The 17,231-nt window shown below is 44.6% G+C and overlaps 1 pseudogene; it reads right to left on the reverse strand.

Moving 5' to 3' along the window:
• Nucleotides 1–1,556: 1,556 nt before the first annotated feature.
• Nucleotides 1,557–9,901, reverse strand: LOC133241713 (pregnancy-associated glycoprotein 1-like; annotated as a pseudogene).
• Between the last annotated feature and the right edge of the window lie 7,330 nt (nt 9,902–17,231).

Raw genomic sequence — 17,231 nt, forward strand, 5'->3', positions numbered from 1 at the left:
TCCAAAACAACTGTGGACCTTGACTGCAGCCACAAAATTAAAACACACTTGCTCATTGGAAGGAAGAAAGGCTATGAAAAATCTGCACAGTGTATTAAAAAGCAGAGACTCACTTTGCTACAGGGTTCTGTAGTGTCAAAGATATGGTTTTTCCAGTAATCAGATACAGATGTGTTATCTGGACCATAAGACATGGTGAATGCCAAAGAATTGAGCTTTTGAACTGTGGTGCTTGAGAAGATTTTTGAGAGTCCCATATACAACAAGATCAAACCAGTTAATCTGAAAGGAAATCAACCTCTGATTCCTGCTGTCTCAGCTGAGGCATCTACTAAGGGCCTCCAGGTGGAAAGAATGGATGCTTCCACTGCAAAAGTGCCTAACCATGGCAGCTCCAATCAAACAGTTTGTAGCCCCACCCATGGAGAAGCTCAGAAAGGCTGAGGGCTTTGTGTACCCTATGTCTCTCGACACATGCATTGCATTCTCCCCAGCAGCATGGTGGCCAAGGAAGGGACATTATGGGCCCTGGAAGAGGGGTTGGCTCAGGGATCCACTGGGACCACCACTTACCAAGTAAGACTGGAAAGGACAGAGCAGGCATATGTGGCAGAGAGCTGGTGAATGGGTGTGGGACAAAAGGGAACCAGCTCTCCATGAAGTACCTCACCCAAACTCCCCTGAGGAGAAGCCCAGTGATAAGTACATATAAGATGGGATGAAGATAGTCTATTTCATTGCCTCTTATAATTCCTCTGAATGAGGATGTGGTGGAGTTGATGGGTCATCATAAACTCTTCCGTGGCCTAGACCACCCACCAGGCATTATCTTTAGGGCTGCCTCTCCCAAGCTTCAGTAATGTAGTTCTGGAGGAAATTGACAATCATGTGTGCTGCTGGGTCAGGGCCACAAGACCATGTAAAGCCAAACATAGGACCCTATGGCCCTGCCAGAATGGCTGATCTAGGACTGTACATGTGATCTGAGGTGGGTCATTCAGAGAACACCCTGGATCTCTGAGGTCTTCAATCTTTTCTTTCCTTATTGGAGATGCCTTCAGGATGTAAAACCCTTGGGTGGGTAGCTTGGACTCCCTCTCTAAGTGTAGATGCCTTAAGGAAGAAAGTTTTCAGGCTAAGACCATCAGAGAAGAGGGGTGGGAAAGAGCAAAGGTGTGAAATAGAGACCTGATGACTTCTGATTTCTTGTGTCCAGTCACTGAGATCTTTGTATTTGCTCTGAGTCTTGTGTCCTGGATTCCCAGAATCATTTCAATGAGGCTCCCCTTTCCTTGAAGCCAGTTGGAGGTGGGCTCCTCTCAACTGTGATTCAGACTTTGTTCTAGATCCTTCTCAATCATAGTACAACTCCCAGACAGAAACAGAGACATTGGATTGTTTCACCCCCATTACGAGTGAAACCCTTTAATCTTTATTGAGAACAGAGTGTGCAGACCACCAAATACAGTTCACCAGCATTCTGGGCAGGAGTACCCTAAGTGTGATTTACTGTTTGCTCGGAGCCGCCTTACTGGTTCCTGAACCACACCAAGAATTTATACTGCCTGTGCCAGGCCAATCCTGTCATTTCCTCAATCAAAGACAGAAATACAGCCTCAGGAAGACATCACCCAGGATCCAGGTCTCTCTAGATGTCCTCACTCTGTTCCCTATAAAGGTGGTATAGCAGTGGCCTCTAGAATTCTGGGGGAGGCTGACACACACCAGTCAGCCTGAGCCCTTATCTGTGACTCCCACAAATATACAGACCCAGCACAATTCTTGGTTTTATTTCCCTCTTTTGGTAAGTGTCAAGGGATTTTCTCATTAGCAGGGGATATGAGAGTTCATCCACAACCAAAAAGGGCCAAGACATGAATTTGCCATGAGGTAGGGTGTGGGGGATGGGAGGACTGGGAGTTGGGGATACTGAGGAATGATAAACAACCAAGTCCTACTGAAGATCATAAGGAAATATATTAACTATCCAGTCATAAACCACATGAAAAGGAATAAGAAAAAGAATATATATTTCTCTATGTGTATAACTGAGTCAAATTGCAGTGCAGCAGAACTAACACAACACTGAAGGTTAGCCACACTTCAATAAAAATTTTAGAAAACAAAAAGAGTGTCCATAGTTCTTCTTTCTCCCTGTTTCTTTCCTTCTGATTCCTGATCATTTTTTTCTCTGCGGAGAATGCTGCTTCTCCTCCTGCATCCCCACAATTCATACTTTATTAAAAAACTTTATTTTGTATTGGAGTATAGCTGTTTAACAATATTCTGAGTTTCAGGTGGACAGTATATGGTCTCAAACATATGTATCCATGAATCCTGGTCCCCAAAATACCCCTCCCATACAGGTTGTTATATAAATAAGCGGAGTTCCCTGTGCTACACAGTAACTCGTTGTTGGTTATCCATCTTAGATACAGCACTGCCCACAAAAGTTTCTTGAAGACTTAACTCAGGTACTCTAGGAAGCCTCCTTCAGCCCACACTCACCCTCTTTGGCCACTCCAGGCTTGGTTGGGTAACATACTCTGGTTCCCCATCTCCACTGGTCAGTCTGTAGCCCTCATCACTTTGAGTAAGTCCCCAATTCCCCAGTGCAGAGCACCTTGGGATGCCATTTGCATGGAATCCAGTGCAGTTTTGCCTAGAACCAAGCAACCCTCCATATGGCTCCATGAGTTTACAGTTTTAGAATTCCTGAAATTCCCTCCCTACCTCAAAGTTCTTTGAGCCCATCAGCCAGCTCTGACCTCCCCTAGGGAGCTGACGTGAATCCTCCACCCTGTGCCAGGGCTGAGCAGTCACTGTGAACCCTTTATTCACATTAGGATCCAGCCTCCCCACAGACAGGTCAGGTAGCCTGACTCACAAAGGGTGCACCCAACCAGAGCTAGGGGAAGATGCATCTGAGAACTAAGGTGACCATGTAATTTATCATCCAAGCCAGGAAAACTGCAAGAAGGGAAGGGAGACTGTTAATCCCTATCGTGGGACAGCACACTGGGGTGTGTGTGCTGTCATTCTCCTTGTCACATGACATATTTCAAGGACTGCTAGAGCTGACTTTCCATGTTCATCCATCTGAGGATTCAGATTGAATTTAAGCTCTTTGAGGACTGAGGACCTGAGCATTCCCCTCTCCTTGTGACTCCCACCATGCCAGCATGGCGTGGTGTCTCCACATTTATTTCAGGATGATCAGTGTCCCAGACGGCCCTTTACTCTCAAGTGGTTTGTTTTGTGGGAGGCTCTGGCCAGCCCCAGGGCTCAGCATCTGCAATAGTGATAGATGGAGTGCAGAGTGCAGCCTCATCCCCACAGCAGCCCAAGGGTTCCTGCAAGTTCCTATTTGAGAACCACCCCTCAGGGTTCTCCCCTCACCTTGAGGAAGTAGGTTGAGCTGGGACTGGGTAGTTAATGCCATCAATGGTGAAGATAATAGAGGACAGGGTATTGACTGCAAAACATGAAACGTAGTGCTGTTAGAGACAGAGGCAGAGAGATTGGCCCTGGAGATCCTTCTTGTGTGTGGAGACTGGGAGTGACCGTGGGGCATGATCTTCACCTCAGAACCCCGTGGCGTGGCACTGATGCGCTTCTGGATGTTATTGACCAGTCTTCTTGGGCCAAGGATCAGTGATGTCCTGGTATTCACAAGGGCCTCGTAGCCGCCAGAACAAGCAATAACCTTTCTTTTCATGGAGATGCTGCTAGACAGTATGAATAGCAGGGATCAAGGTCACTCTGAGTCTCCCCAGAGCTGCCCCCTTCCCGACTGTCTTCTAAACAGCCCTTTGTCGCTTGCCTTCTTTTCCTTTGCTCTCGACATGGCACCTTCCTTGACATTCTTAAATACAGGACTTGAATACAGCAGGCTCTCTTCCACCTTGACACAAGCTGGTCTTCCTTCCTAGAGGAGCCCCCTCCCCTTTAACTAGCAAATTTCTTCTCATCTTCCAGATTCCAGCTTAATTGTCATGGTTTTAGGGAAGTGTTTCCCCTGGGTTTATCAGTCTCCTTTCTTGACAGTCTCTGTAGACACTTCCTCATGTCTAGCATTGTGTATTTCATTTCCTGTGCATCTGCCTTCTTAGATGTGAGGGCAAGTTTTATTCTCATTGCCTCCCTAAAGTGCCTGCACACAGTGGATGCCCAAGGCTTGTCTGTTGAGTGAGTGAATGAAGACTGTGAAAATAATGAATGAGAAACATCCAGAGAGCTGTTTCTGGTGGGAAACAAATAATGGGTCAATCGCAGAGTGAAGATAGAGATTCACTGGGGCAGCAGATTCTCATAGTGATAGGAGAGAGGGGCTCCTCTGGGAGAGGGTGTCTGTCAGCACTGGTCCTACAACCAGCTCAGACCCTGAGACTCTGGCTAGGAAATACATGACTAATCCACAGAAACTCCAAAAGACGGGTCAGCTTTTGTCTGAGGGTATCACACAGAATCCTATCAATTATGCCTCTTGTCCTCAGGTCACTCCTGGATCCCACCTTCCTGATTCTCTGTTATAACCCCTGCCCCACTGTGTGCCCATGAACATGGGGTGTCTTTTTTATTATTTGCTTTCACATCTTATGACTTCAGCAAATCTCTCTACACTGCTCAGTAGTTTCTCCCTTAGAGATCAGTTCTCCACATTTGCTCAGGACTTTCCCTGTTTTTAAACAGACATTTATCTGTACTGAGAACTTCCTATGTCCCAGGTAGCCCCGGACAGTTGGTCATCTTATACCTCTGCTCAGGGTGGAGAAATTCTCCGTGATCCTCTGTTCACCACACTGTAGAGTCCTCTAACCATGCTCCACGCCTCACAGTGCAGTGAGTGCAATCCTTCCCAGCTGCACAGACCTCTCCGGACCCTTTTAGGACCCATGTCAGAGCCCTGGTCAGAATGCCTGGGGATTATGAACCCATGGGTTGTTTGTATATCTATCTGCTTGTGTTTTAGTTTGTATATGTGTTTGTATGTGTGTTTGTATGTGTCTCTGTGAGTGCTTGTGTGTCTCTGACTAGCTATGCATGTTTATATGTGTCTCTGTGTGTTTTTGTGTGCCTGCTTGTGTGTTTCTATGTGTCTGTGTGCCTGTCTATGTTGTTGAGGGTGGTGTATATGTCTGTGTGACTATGTGTCTGAGAATGTATTTTTGTGTGTCTGTCTGTGTCCATGTACAATAGCAGCAGCATCACTTGGGCTGACCTTCAGAGGGAGAGGTTACCAGTCCATGTGTATACTCCAGTCACCTGCGTGGATCGATGGTACCCAGTTGAGCACTCCCTGGTAGTAGGATTTATCCACCCCACAAACATCACTACACTGCCTTTTTCCCAGCATGTGTAGAGAGAAGAGAAGGGAGGGATCCTTGGAGGACAGTAACAATAGCACTGTCTTAGAGCTGTGCTGGTCCACCCATCAAGGCCCTAATAAGTCCCCATGAACAGATGCAGAAATCGAGCCTAGAAGTGATTGAGATCCAGACCAAGGTCCGTTACTGGCTAATGAGTGGCACAGAGGAGGTTAGAAGCTGAGTCACCTTGCTGGGCTCCACCCACTATAACTTCTGAAGATGCCTTACCTCCTGCAACCTGAGTGCTCAGACACACTCAGAGGACATGGTGCTGAAGTGTTTTGGCTTTCCCCTTGTCCAGCTTGTCCTTTTTTCAGGAAAATCAAAGCCTGGGAGTTCTAAGGGTGTGGGTTCAGATCACCCAGAGTTGGCTCCACTGGCCTCTACTGTTCAAAGGGCTCCACACTCAGAAGGGACCCCACTTCTGCTCTCCCTGTCTTGAAATGCCTCATAATTCTTGAACAAGGGGTCCCACATGCTTGTTTTGTGTCCCACACTTTCATTTTCCCTAGCTCCTGCAAATTGGGTAGCTGGTCCTCGGCTCCCAGTGGAATGCTAATGAGAAAGGAAAGATATCCACCATCTTTCTCTTCCCTTCCTTATCAAATTCATAAGCAAATCATATTGCTTTTTCCTCTAACTTGTTTCCTGTTGCCTTCCACTAGTCTTCCTCCTCACTCACCCCTCTAGACCAGGTTACTGGTTTTGAGACCAGGAGCAGCGTTGTGCTCCAATAAAGTTATTTATAAAAGCCAGTGGTGAAGCCAGGTACAGCCCTGGGGCTATATTTATCCTGGGTTAGATTATCTCTCAGGATTATTCTTTATCATGTGTTCTATAATTTTTGTGCAACTGAAAGCATCTAAAAGCTAATTTGGAGAAAAGTATTGTCCATCTCAAACTTACTTGCTCAAGTAGAAGGCAAAAACAGGCTCAGAAATGGCACCTTGATTCTTCAGGTTGTCAAAGATGGGGATAGCTCTAAAGACAGATATGTTGGGGTACTTCAAGCCCAAGACACCATCAAAAGGTGCACCCTCACAACCATATTCCACAATGCTTGGACTGAACAGCTGATCAGTACTTACAAGGTCCCCAATCTGTGGGAGAGAAGAGTGTTCCCACTTACAGATATGTGAAGTGGGGCTAGGACTGGACTGGGGTGCATTGCCATTAAATTCTCAAAGAAGAATTGAGGCTGGGCTCTGACTTTTGTGGACCTCAGACGGTTAGACCAAGCTGGGAGGGGAATTTGGGTTCCATCTGTGAGAGGCTGTGAATGTTAAAACATCTTCCCCTCTGAAAAACACCCCCCGTGTCAGTCAAATTGGCCTTGTGGCTTCTTTCCAGGTGGGGCAACCAAGAGTCAAGCCAGGATCCATTGGTGCTTCCTTGTGGACAAAATGAGTCGAGAGCAAGGTAGCCTTCTCTGGCATCACTATGACCTAATGACAGGAATGGACTGAATTATCTGTAAGATTCTGTGGATTCTGCATCTGTCCAGGAAGACAGAAGCCAAAAACACAATCGTGCTGGCAGGGATCTATGAAACTACTGCCTGGGAAATTCACTTTTGGGGATATGGGTGTATTTGTGTGAGTGTGTATGAGAGAGAGGGGAACTACTCAAGTACTTTGGGAAGGCAGGCCATATGTTTTATGAGACTCTCAAAGGCACCCTAGAGTGAGAACTCATTTATCAGGCCCCTTGACATCTCTGGCCTCCAGTTTCCCATTATGGATACCTGAAGCCCTTGACTTCCCCCAGGGTCCCCAGTTCAGTTTTATCCTGTCCCTAAACACCTTACAGAAACTTCCATCCTGAAAAGCCAACCCAGCTCCACCATTTACCACGTGTGACCTCAGCAAGGCCCTTGCTGTCTGCACCTCAGTTTCCTCATATGTCTCATGAGCTAAACAGACTACCTGCTGTGTGGGGTTGTTGCAGGATTAAAGCAATTATTACCTGAAAGTGCCTGGAACAGTCTGTGAATATAAAGGTGGGTGCTTTTTTTCCCCTCTTCTCACTCCAAGAAAAATGAACCTTGAACTGCTCATGGGCAGAGGAGCTGCAAGTCCACACCTCAAGCCACTCTCTGGGTTAGCTATCTGTTTGCTCATGTGTCACCACAGGCACTGCCTCCCCAGGGAGATGATCCTGTGGCTAAGATGGCCGATATCTATGGGAGTTAGGCTAGGAAGGGTCCTGCCAGATGGTCCTGTATCTGTTTTGCAAGCAGGGGTCGGTCACTCCATAGCCATTCCTGACTCAGCTTCTTTTTACACATTACACAAACAGTGTCATAAGCAAGAAATCCATTCATGCTCCCAGATCCATAGGCAACGCTGAAGGTCTTTTGGGTAGGCCGGAAGGTGGAAGACTTGTAATGTCTAAACCTAATTTGTGTAGCTGCAGACACAAGAGATGAGTGTCATCAGGTGCCAAGGGTGGAAACAGGGCAGCAGGGCAAGTGAAGGATGGTCTGGGTAGGGGGTGTCTGTACTCGCAACAGGCTGGACTGGGCCAAGAGGGAGGGCACCTATAAGTCAGATGAGCCTGAGTCATAGATAACCTGGAATTCCTGAGTGGGTGTTCCAATGGTGATGTTACCCTTATGTTGCATCTACAGGGAGAAGGAGGGAGTGGTTTAGTGCAGAACTGGCTACCCTCTATTCCCACACTGATGCCTCCCTCTGGATTCTATATATCTCTTGAGATCACTTTCCAACCACTGTGAAGCTCACAGCCTTTGATCACACAGGTGCTTGCATTTGATTTTTTTTTCCCTATGCTACATTGTAGGTAGGATATTGATTCTGTGACCAGGCATTGAAGTGGTACCTCCTGCATGAGAAGCCCATAGACATAACCACTGGGTCTTCAGGACCGTTGGACACCCAGGGATGTCCTGGTGCCTTCATTTGAGAAACTCCGTAGTCTCTTCAACCCAGCCTTATGACCCCTTTCTCCAGGAGGTCCTTCTTGATCAACCCCAGCCACTCCCTCCAAACTCAGACCACATCCAATCAACAGGACACAGTTGACCTTTTAATTTGACATGTATTTACTCTTTGCCTATCTCTCAGACTGACATGGGCATTCTTGAAGACAAAATAAGCCCTTTTTCTAATCAAAAAACAGTAACCACTGTGTGAGATTCTTATGGCCTTACACAGAATACGGGTTCAGTAACTTTTTACTGTTCTGGTTCTTGCACCTGTGGAAACTGAATTCCTCTGCCTGGTTATTCACAATTGCTTTGCAGTTGGTTCTTGCAGGGAGCTGCCCATGAGAACGGGGTCCTTTGTCTGAAGGACACAGCTCTGGGAGCTGCCTCAGTCCTTGAGGGTTTGCTTGCAAACATAGCTCTCTGTCCCGCCACCCCAGAGATTAGGCGATTATTTACTGCAGACACCTGGAGTTCTGTGCAAACTTCTCACGCACAGGAAAATGTTATCTGGTGTAAGAAATAATAACAGGGTGCCATTCCCATGCTCTCAAGCTTTCTTGTAACTGTTTGTAAGATGTATAGGTCAACCAAGAAAAAAGTTAACTGTCTTGTCTTTCTCACGCCCTCCTGTATAAATATAAGATGCTGAATAAAGTCGTGGTCAGACCGCTTCCCTTTGTGGAGACGTGTCTGAACCTCTCGACCCCATCTTTGTTGTAGAATTCTTTTGCTGTAGTTTTCCTTCTCAGCTGCACCGTGCACATTCTTGGGACCTGATCGACTTTGCCGGCTGGCACTGGCAGGTTCTATCTTCTGATCAGAGATGGTTCACTCTTCATCTGTAACTAGTTCACTCCCTTAGTTCAGAAGGAACTGCTGCTGCTGCTAAGTTGCTTCAGTCATGTCCGATTCTGTGCAACCCCATAGACAGCAGCCCACCAGGCTCCACCATCCCTGGGATTCTCCAGGCAAGAACACTGCAGTGGCTTGCAATTTGCTTCTCCAATTCAGGTAGTGAAAAGTGAAATCGAAGTCACTCAGTCATGTCCGACTCTTAGCGACCCCATGGACTGTAGCCTACCAGGCCGCTCTGTCCTTGGGTTTTTCCAGGCAAAAGGACTGTATTGGGTTGTCATTGCCTTCTGCTCAGAAGGAACAATCTCCCTCAAGCTAATAACACATCTTTGACACAGAAATGGATGCTTACCTCCCACATGGTAATTTCGGGGCCCAGTCACCAAGACAAGAGTTGAGGATGATAGTGTCTTCTCCTCTGTGTGGGGCCCCTTTTGCCCAGTGTTTCTGCCTCCAGCAGGAGCCCAAGCCCCAAAATCCCACATGGCATCTCCAGATGAGCCCCATTGGTAGGCTAGAGCACCAGGGGGCGCTGTGGAGCACCATCCTCCCAAAACACTCACATCCATGATGTTCCTCAGGGGGTGAATAGTTGTATTTGAGCCACGAGAAGAAATCTGAGACAGTGTGTAAGCATGTTCCTTGAGGAAATTGTTCAGCATTTTTTTTCACTGAAGATATTTCTCATGGTCTTCATTTTCCTTAGAGGTATTCTTTCACAGAACATTTGACAAAGAAAACAAAGAAGATGCTACAATTACCTGTCAGTGTTAAGCTATAACTGTCATTGTAATGGCACTGTGTATTTTCTAATCATTTTTATGAGTCACCTCATTATAAGAATTTTCAGCATATTCCATTGGAAAGACATACGACATACATTTGAATAAAGATTCTGTTCTGTAATGTTGGGTAAGCCATATGACCATGTGGAGTCTCAGTCTCCCCTTCAGTAAAATGGTGAATATAATGGTTCAAACCCTCTAAATAGGATATTGTGGGGATAGTGAAGTGATGGATATAATGTGCCTGATAAATAGGAAGTCTCAACAATGACAGCCACTAGCACTGCTGTTGCCACCCCCACTGTATCCTTCTCATAGAAGCTCAGGGAAGGAAGTAGAAGGGGGATGCCTATCCTCTTTTACAAGGGAGGAATTTGAAATGCAAGAGGTTTGTGAATTGTCTGTGGTCACACTGCTTGCCAGATATAAAACAATGTATAAGTAGATCTCTCAATTTTTCTCCAAATTGAAAGAGATGAGATAGTTGAAAGAAGAATCCAGGAGATAGGGAACAAGTTAGGGAGATGTAGAAGCTTGAGAAGGAAGGATGAGTCAATTGAAAAATTAAAAGAAAACAATACAGAGAGAAATACATTCACAGAGACTTCCAAAGGGATGGAGAGATAAACGATAGTGATACAGAGATGCAGACATAGACATATACACACTGAATTAGAGAGGGAACAAAGAGGACATTCTAAATAAAAGGGAGAAAAGTGCTATTCCACAGGACCACACCTACATCTGCACTGACTGTGCACTGAGCAATTGCAAGGAGTTCCAATTTCAATAGGTCATGACATGACTGGACTCCAGAGTTACGCAACTATGAAAATCTACACCAAGAACCTTGGGTCCCACAGTTCCTATAACAAGGTACTTATCATTAAGTAAGGGTTGAACTTTAAGATTGTCAGGGAAATATTCCATTCTGTTCTAAACCTGATGAATAGAAGAATAATCAGATGAAAAGAAAAATCACAGAAAGGAAGATGATGTGGCATACAGTCTCCATAATTAAATGACTCTGCAATCTGAAAAGGCCACCAGCTGAGGAGCTCAAGCCAATTCATGCTTCTTTGCTGGCTCCAAGTACTCAGGGAAATACAGATTCTTAGCATGTAGTGGTGACCGGGAGCCGCTAGTTATATATGCTCTGACATGCCCTAGTTTAGCTTGTTAGGCCAATAATAGGTCTTAATAAACACAAAGGTCTTGATAAAATCTTTACCTTCATCAGTGTCCTTGGTGAGTGGACTTTGAAGCTTCACAGAATACAGAAAATTGAACTGTAATCTTTTCCTTGAAGTTTGGCTGGAAAATCAAACTAATATGCATGGACATCTAAGAAGATGGAGAACCTTGACTACTTGGAGAAAAAAACTGCTAAGAACATCATGAAAATGGATACTAAGGGACATGCTTGACATTTGTGGTTTCATGTCATCTTCATAGCCACTTCATGAGATATGCATTGCTGTCTTCATTGGAGAAGAGATTGCTAGGAGGATGGGACATACAACTGGCTTTAGGTAGTGGGTCTAATGGCAGACATCAGGGGCACCTATGATGCCAGTCTGTATCAAAGATTTAGGGCAGAGAAGCACTTCAGTTGCATGCTTTCAGTATTGGAAGAAATGTCATATGCATCCACAAGATATTTTATAGCATCCAACAAACATACAAGGAAGAACTGTGTGCTAGGTTCTGGATTAAAGGCTTCAAAGTCAAAGTTGATGAAGACAAAAGTAGTCTTTATCTTAAGAAAGCTAGCAGTCTAGTTCCCACAAACTCATGGCCCCAGGACGCAGGAGATATGATACTAGGAGGAGGTGGCCATGTTGAACACTGGGCCGCACAGGCCTTACCACTGGGAGTAGCCTTTCCTCCACTTCACCCATGCTGGAAAGCAGGTCAGTCGACCATATTTTCAAGAGAATCGGCAGTTTGGATATTCATGTACAATCTACTGATTTTAATGTTAGCAACTAATTTTTTACCAAAAAACAGTGGGAACAAAATCTCTACAGCAATGCGCTAGAATCAGTCTTCAGTCCCTGCAGGTTTTTATTTCCTGCCTAGAGTTGGGAGTGCAGTGGTGACAGAGAGGAATTTAATTCATGTTGGTTGATTTACAAAGAGACTGAATGCATACTGAACATGTGCGTTTCCTTTCTACTTATAAAGAAAGATCATCAGGGACATACAAACCAACAAAATTTAACTGCTGAAGATAATGGATATATTTCTGATATACTTTTCCCATAGGGTCTATGTCATGAAAAATTTTGTCTGCCAAACCAAACATACAAAAACAAATTTTGAAATGTCTTCCCAATTCAAGAAGACAAAACAACTGTGGCAGCCAAAGTAAAGACAATCGTGTTTAATGACTCATCCAGGACTCTCAGGGCCTATTCCTGCATGAGATCTATCCATGCCTGTCCCTTGAATACAACAGGACCCTCTTCTTTTGCCAGGGGTGTTTAGATGGGGCACTGTGACTTAATCCTCATTTTTCATGTTTGTTTAAATTCAGTTCTGGTGGTTAAATCCCAACAGGAGGAATATTACATCACTGAAAAATGACACAAATATACACCCTCTGAAATGTGTTGGAAAAGACTCTTGAGAGTCCCTTGTACTGCAAGGAGATCAAACCAGTCCATCCTAAAAAAATCAGTCATGAATATTCACTGGAAGGACTGATGCCGAAGCTGAAGCTCCAATTATTTGCCCACCTGATGGGAAGAACTGACTCATTAGAAAAGACCCTGATGTCAGGAAAGATTGAAGGCAGGATGAGAAGGGGAAGACAGGATGAGATGGTTGGATGGCATCACCAAGTCGATGGACATGAGCTTGAGTAAGCTCCAGGAGTTGCTGATGGATAGGGAAGCCTGGCATGCTACAGCCCATGGTGTTGCAAAGAGACCGACATGACTGAAAGGACTGAACTGAACTGAACAAATTGAGAACAAAGAGACTGATAAATCTAATTGCATCAAGTTGGTGACTAGCTGCCCATAACAACACATTATTTAAGTGGCTTTAAAATTCAGAATTATGACTACATTGAGAGTGGAATATCTTCTAAGGCAAAACAAAACTGTCCATACAAAACAAAAGAAAACAGGAAAGAAATCTGAAACTAAATTCAACAACTTATTGTTCCTCATAACTTCTGTTATTGTGACAGAATCATAAGTATGTTAAGAGGTAAAAGCAAGACAATAATTAAAACTAATGTTCTGAAATAAGACTTTCAGTGGCCAGATAAAGAGGGTAACACATAACATAAAGAGCATTAATTCAAACCCTGCTGTCTTAAATCTTGAACTGAAAGCATAAGTTTGTACCAACTAATTATATTTATTTTTATTTTATTTTTTTAAGGAAAATGTATACTTCTTACTCTGACCACTGTAAAGCCTACAAGCAATGACAACTTGATAACAGTGACTATTCTGAGGTCTAACATGTACCTTCTAAATACATTTCCCATCAGACAATGCATGGATTCTTAACTTGATGGCTGACTTCAGACTGGGTAAAGAAATTCACAAAATAAACTTGGGAATTGTGTAGGACCAGAAAGGTAAGGGACTTCAAAGACCAATGGGGACTGGACAGAAATTTTAGGAATCCAAATGAAAAGGCCAAACATCTACCAGTTTGTTGGGCAGAACGATGTTTCTGCTTCTCAACACACTGTTTATGTTTGTCATAGCTTTCCTGCCAAGAAGCAAATGTCCTCTGATTTCATGGCTGTGGGCAGCATCCACAGTAATTTTAGAGGCTAAGATGAATAAATCTGTCATTGCTTCCACATTTTGTCCTTCTATTTGCCATGAAGGATGGGGCTGGATCTCATGATCTTAGTTTTTTAATATTGAAATTTAAGCTGGCTGAATGTGTCCAAATGTTAATAGGCAACATCTAATTTGTCACTGTGATAAATTGCTAGGGCACCAACTCAACATTCTGAGCACTGAGAAAGGAAAAAAAATCAACAATATTTGTGCTATTTTTGTTTCTATTAAGCATAGGTTATGTAACTACAAACAGTTCCAGGAAAACAAGCTAGAGTGTCCCTTCTGGGGGTGATGAGAGAGTGATGGAGAGTAGCTATAATACAGATGAAGCCTCACTCACTGGCTTGCAGCTCACCTCCTTCTGTGGAGGTCTGATTCCTAATAGACCAAGGACTGGTACTTGTCCTGACCCACTGTGCTGGTATTGTGGACTCCTGCTCTAAACCCAAGAGTGGGACATTCTGTAAGACAAACCACGCTGCTTCTTCCCAGTTTCTGAACAAATAAATGGCATTAAAATTGGAAGAGGAACAGTTGCTTCATCTTAAAAAAGAACAACCAAGTACAACATATGACTACATTCTTTCAATAAACTGTGAAAACTGCTTTTTGAGAATCAGGGAAATTTGTACATGGACTGGATATTAGATGTTAATTTTATTGGAAACAAGTGAGCATTTTTTTCACATCCTATCATTTTACCCCAAATACTCATTATGTACATTTTGTGAAATATTCATCTTGTCCCTAAAACACTTCAGGAAAAATGAATAAGGAGTAAAAGAGAGAATGAAATGACAGTCTGTCTTGATTTAAAAACAGATTTGCATAGCTGATAAGGATTTAATTGTGTCTACCCTAGATTCCCAATGTGATGGTATTAGGAAGTAGAGCCTTTGAGAGGTACGCAATTTGACATGGGGTTTTGATGGTGGTCCCTCATGATGGGATTAGCCTTTTCCTCTTTTTCTGTCTATTCTCCCTCTTCTTCCTTTCCTTCCCCCACCACAAATGAGAACATAGCAAGAAGAGAAAGACCTGATGCAAGTCATGAATGTCTTTACCGGCAACTCATTTGGCCACTACCTTGATGTTGCATAGTCTCCAGTCTATGACAACCTGTGGGACAAAGAGGCTAGTTTTGTAGTTATTGATGCCAAATGATGAAATATAGGGTTCATGACACTCATCTTTATTATATTTGTTATGTTTGAAATCGTTTGTAGTAAAAAGTTTATAGCAAGTACATTTTGAAATTTCTGTCTTAGAGATACCCTGAGGAGCCCAAAATAGCAGATTCAGGCAGGTTCCCAATGAATGTTTGGAGGACAACATGCTCCTTACTCCAACTCATCTCTTGTCATCTGAAAACCATCCCCCACACCTGACAACCTTACTGCGCCCCCCCCCACCCCCATCTGCATCTCTATTACCCTGTTAAGCTAAGTCATCTAGCTGGAGATGTTAATGATCCAGCACAGGGTCTGGAAGCAGAAGGAATGCAGACAGTTTTAGAAAGAATGAACTGGCAGACCTGTCCTTGGTCCTTCTTTAGTGCCATCTGCATGTGAGGGATTGGGCCTGGGTAGACAGGAAGCCACAAGTGGGGCTGCATGGATATTTGCAAGAGAAGGGAGGAAGAATTCAGAACCCAATAACCAGGAGTTGGGCAGGTTGCCCAGGACACAGGATGGAGGGAAGAAGCACTGGGAAAAGACTAGCACCTACCTGAGGGCAAGACCTACCTGAGTCTTCCTGTTAAACTTGGAGGTTTTGTCCTTCCTGCTTTAATTTCTGCTCCAGATGTGGAGGGAATAGCGCTGTACTCACTGTTAATAAGTCACGGGGAGAGGGACAGCCTTCCCCAGGAGCCTTTTGACTCCAGTCAAATTGTGGATATCATCCCAAACCAAAGAGCAAATGGCAGGTCATCCAAAAGATGAACTACTTTAAATAGTATTTAAAATACTGCAAAATGTGTCTAAGAGTCCTAGCATATCTTGTTCACAGAGTTTTTTTTAGGAGAGCTGATTCATTAGCCTAATTTGGGTTCTGCTAAGGAATCTACAAGCTTCCCCATTGGTAACTTCTGACTTATAACTACCTGATCTCATTCCACGGAACCCAAATGATGGTAAGCTCCACAGGGCAAGGCCTCTAAGGTCCTCTGTGTCAGAGCAGCTGTGTGCCAAGTGGTCTACCACTCCCAGTCCTGAGCCCAGGACGCATGAACATCACCAGACAGTTACAGCCCCCTGCCCACCAGAGGCAGCCTCAGCATCTTCAGCAACACCCACCTCAGAGCCACTGGTCCACTGATTGGCACTGAGCTTCAGTCTGGAACAAGTGTTCTGGAGCAAGTCCAGTCTCCCTCATCCAAGAGATGGGAAACTGAACCCTGGGGTGTATGACTCACCTTAAGGCTGAAGGTAAGTTAGTGAAGACTTGGGATACAGGAACTATGGTTCCTAGGCTAGGAGACTTCCAGGAAGGGAAAGATGAGAGAAAGCTCAATTGCATCCATTGCTGGGTAGCTCTTAGATGTCTGCAAGCACCAGAGTGGAAGTTCCTTTCCCTTTGCCCCTCAAGTCTGGTTCCCATTTTATCAGCAGACCTGCCTCCATGTAAAAGCAGGAAAGCAATATTTAGGGCTGTTTCTTCTGGGTTTCAGGCACAGTGGTTTCAGCCCCAGCTGTAGTCACCCCAGGAGGCAGTCCTGTAGGTGGTGACTGACTCACTCCCAACTCAGAATCCAAAGAGCTCCCACTCCTCATTCACACAACAGAGACCTTGGGTGACTGGATAACATGCATCTGCATTTAAGCGAGAAGCATTCCTTTCTCAGCCTTCTGATAACTTAGATAAATGTCTTATGTTTCCTCAGGGAACCCATGGCTGAGCGTGGCTGGGGTCTGAGCCTAGCCTGGATGAAACAGAAGTGTTCCCTCTTTGATCCTCAATATATACCTTGGAAAGTCAAAGGCCTTGAGAGGGTTACAATCACACTTATGTTTTTTCAGGACTTTGCTTTATGAATCTGGTTGGAGAAGAAGGACAGAAACACAGGACAAGGCTGGACTTCTCTGGGTCCCAGCAGACTGTGAGTTGAGTTCCATCCACCAGGCTTCAGAATCAGGTGCTGATGTTATTCACAAGCCACCTTTGAAGAAGGAATAGAGGAAAGAGTTTTTGGACAGAGAGCAATGTGTTCAAAGGGTCATGGGAATCACATGGGGCAAGATGAAACAAGAGTCATTACTTGTTTCTTTGCTCTATTTGTTCCTTGGCGTTTCTACTCCTGAGAATAAGTACATGGAGATAGTGAGAGGCATTGGTGCTGCCCCTGGCACCTGATGCTCCTGGTGATAACCAGTTTGACGTCCCTGAGTCCAGAGCATATTCAGCCTCATGATAGCCCCAGGTTCTCCCTTCTTGGGAAGGCTGACATGGCTCATTG

This window comes from Bos javanicus, chromosome 29, assembly GCF_032452875.1.
Source record: "Bos javanicus breed banteng chromosome 29, ARS-OSU_banteng_1.0, whole genome shotgun sequence".
In the NCBI taxonomy this organism is placed as follows: Eukaryota; Metazoa; Chordata; class Mammalia; order Artiodactyla; family Bovidae; genus Bos; species Bos javanicus.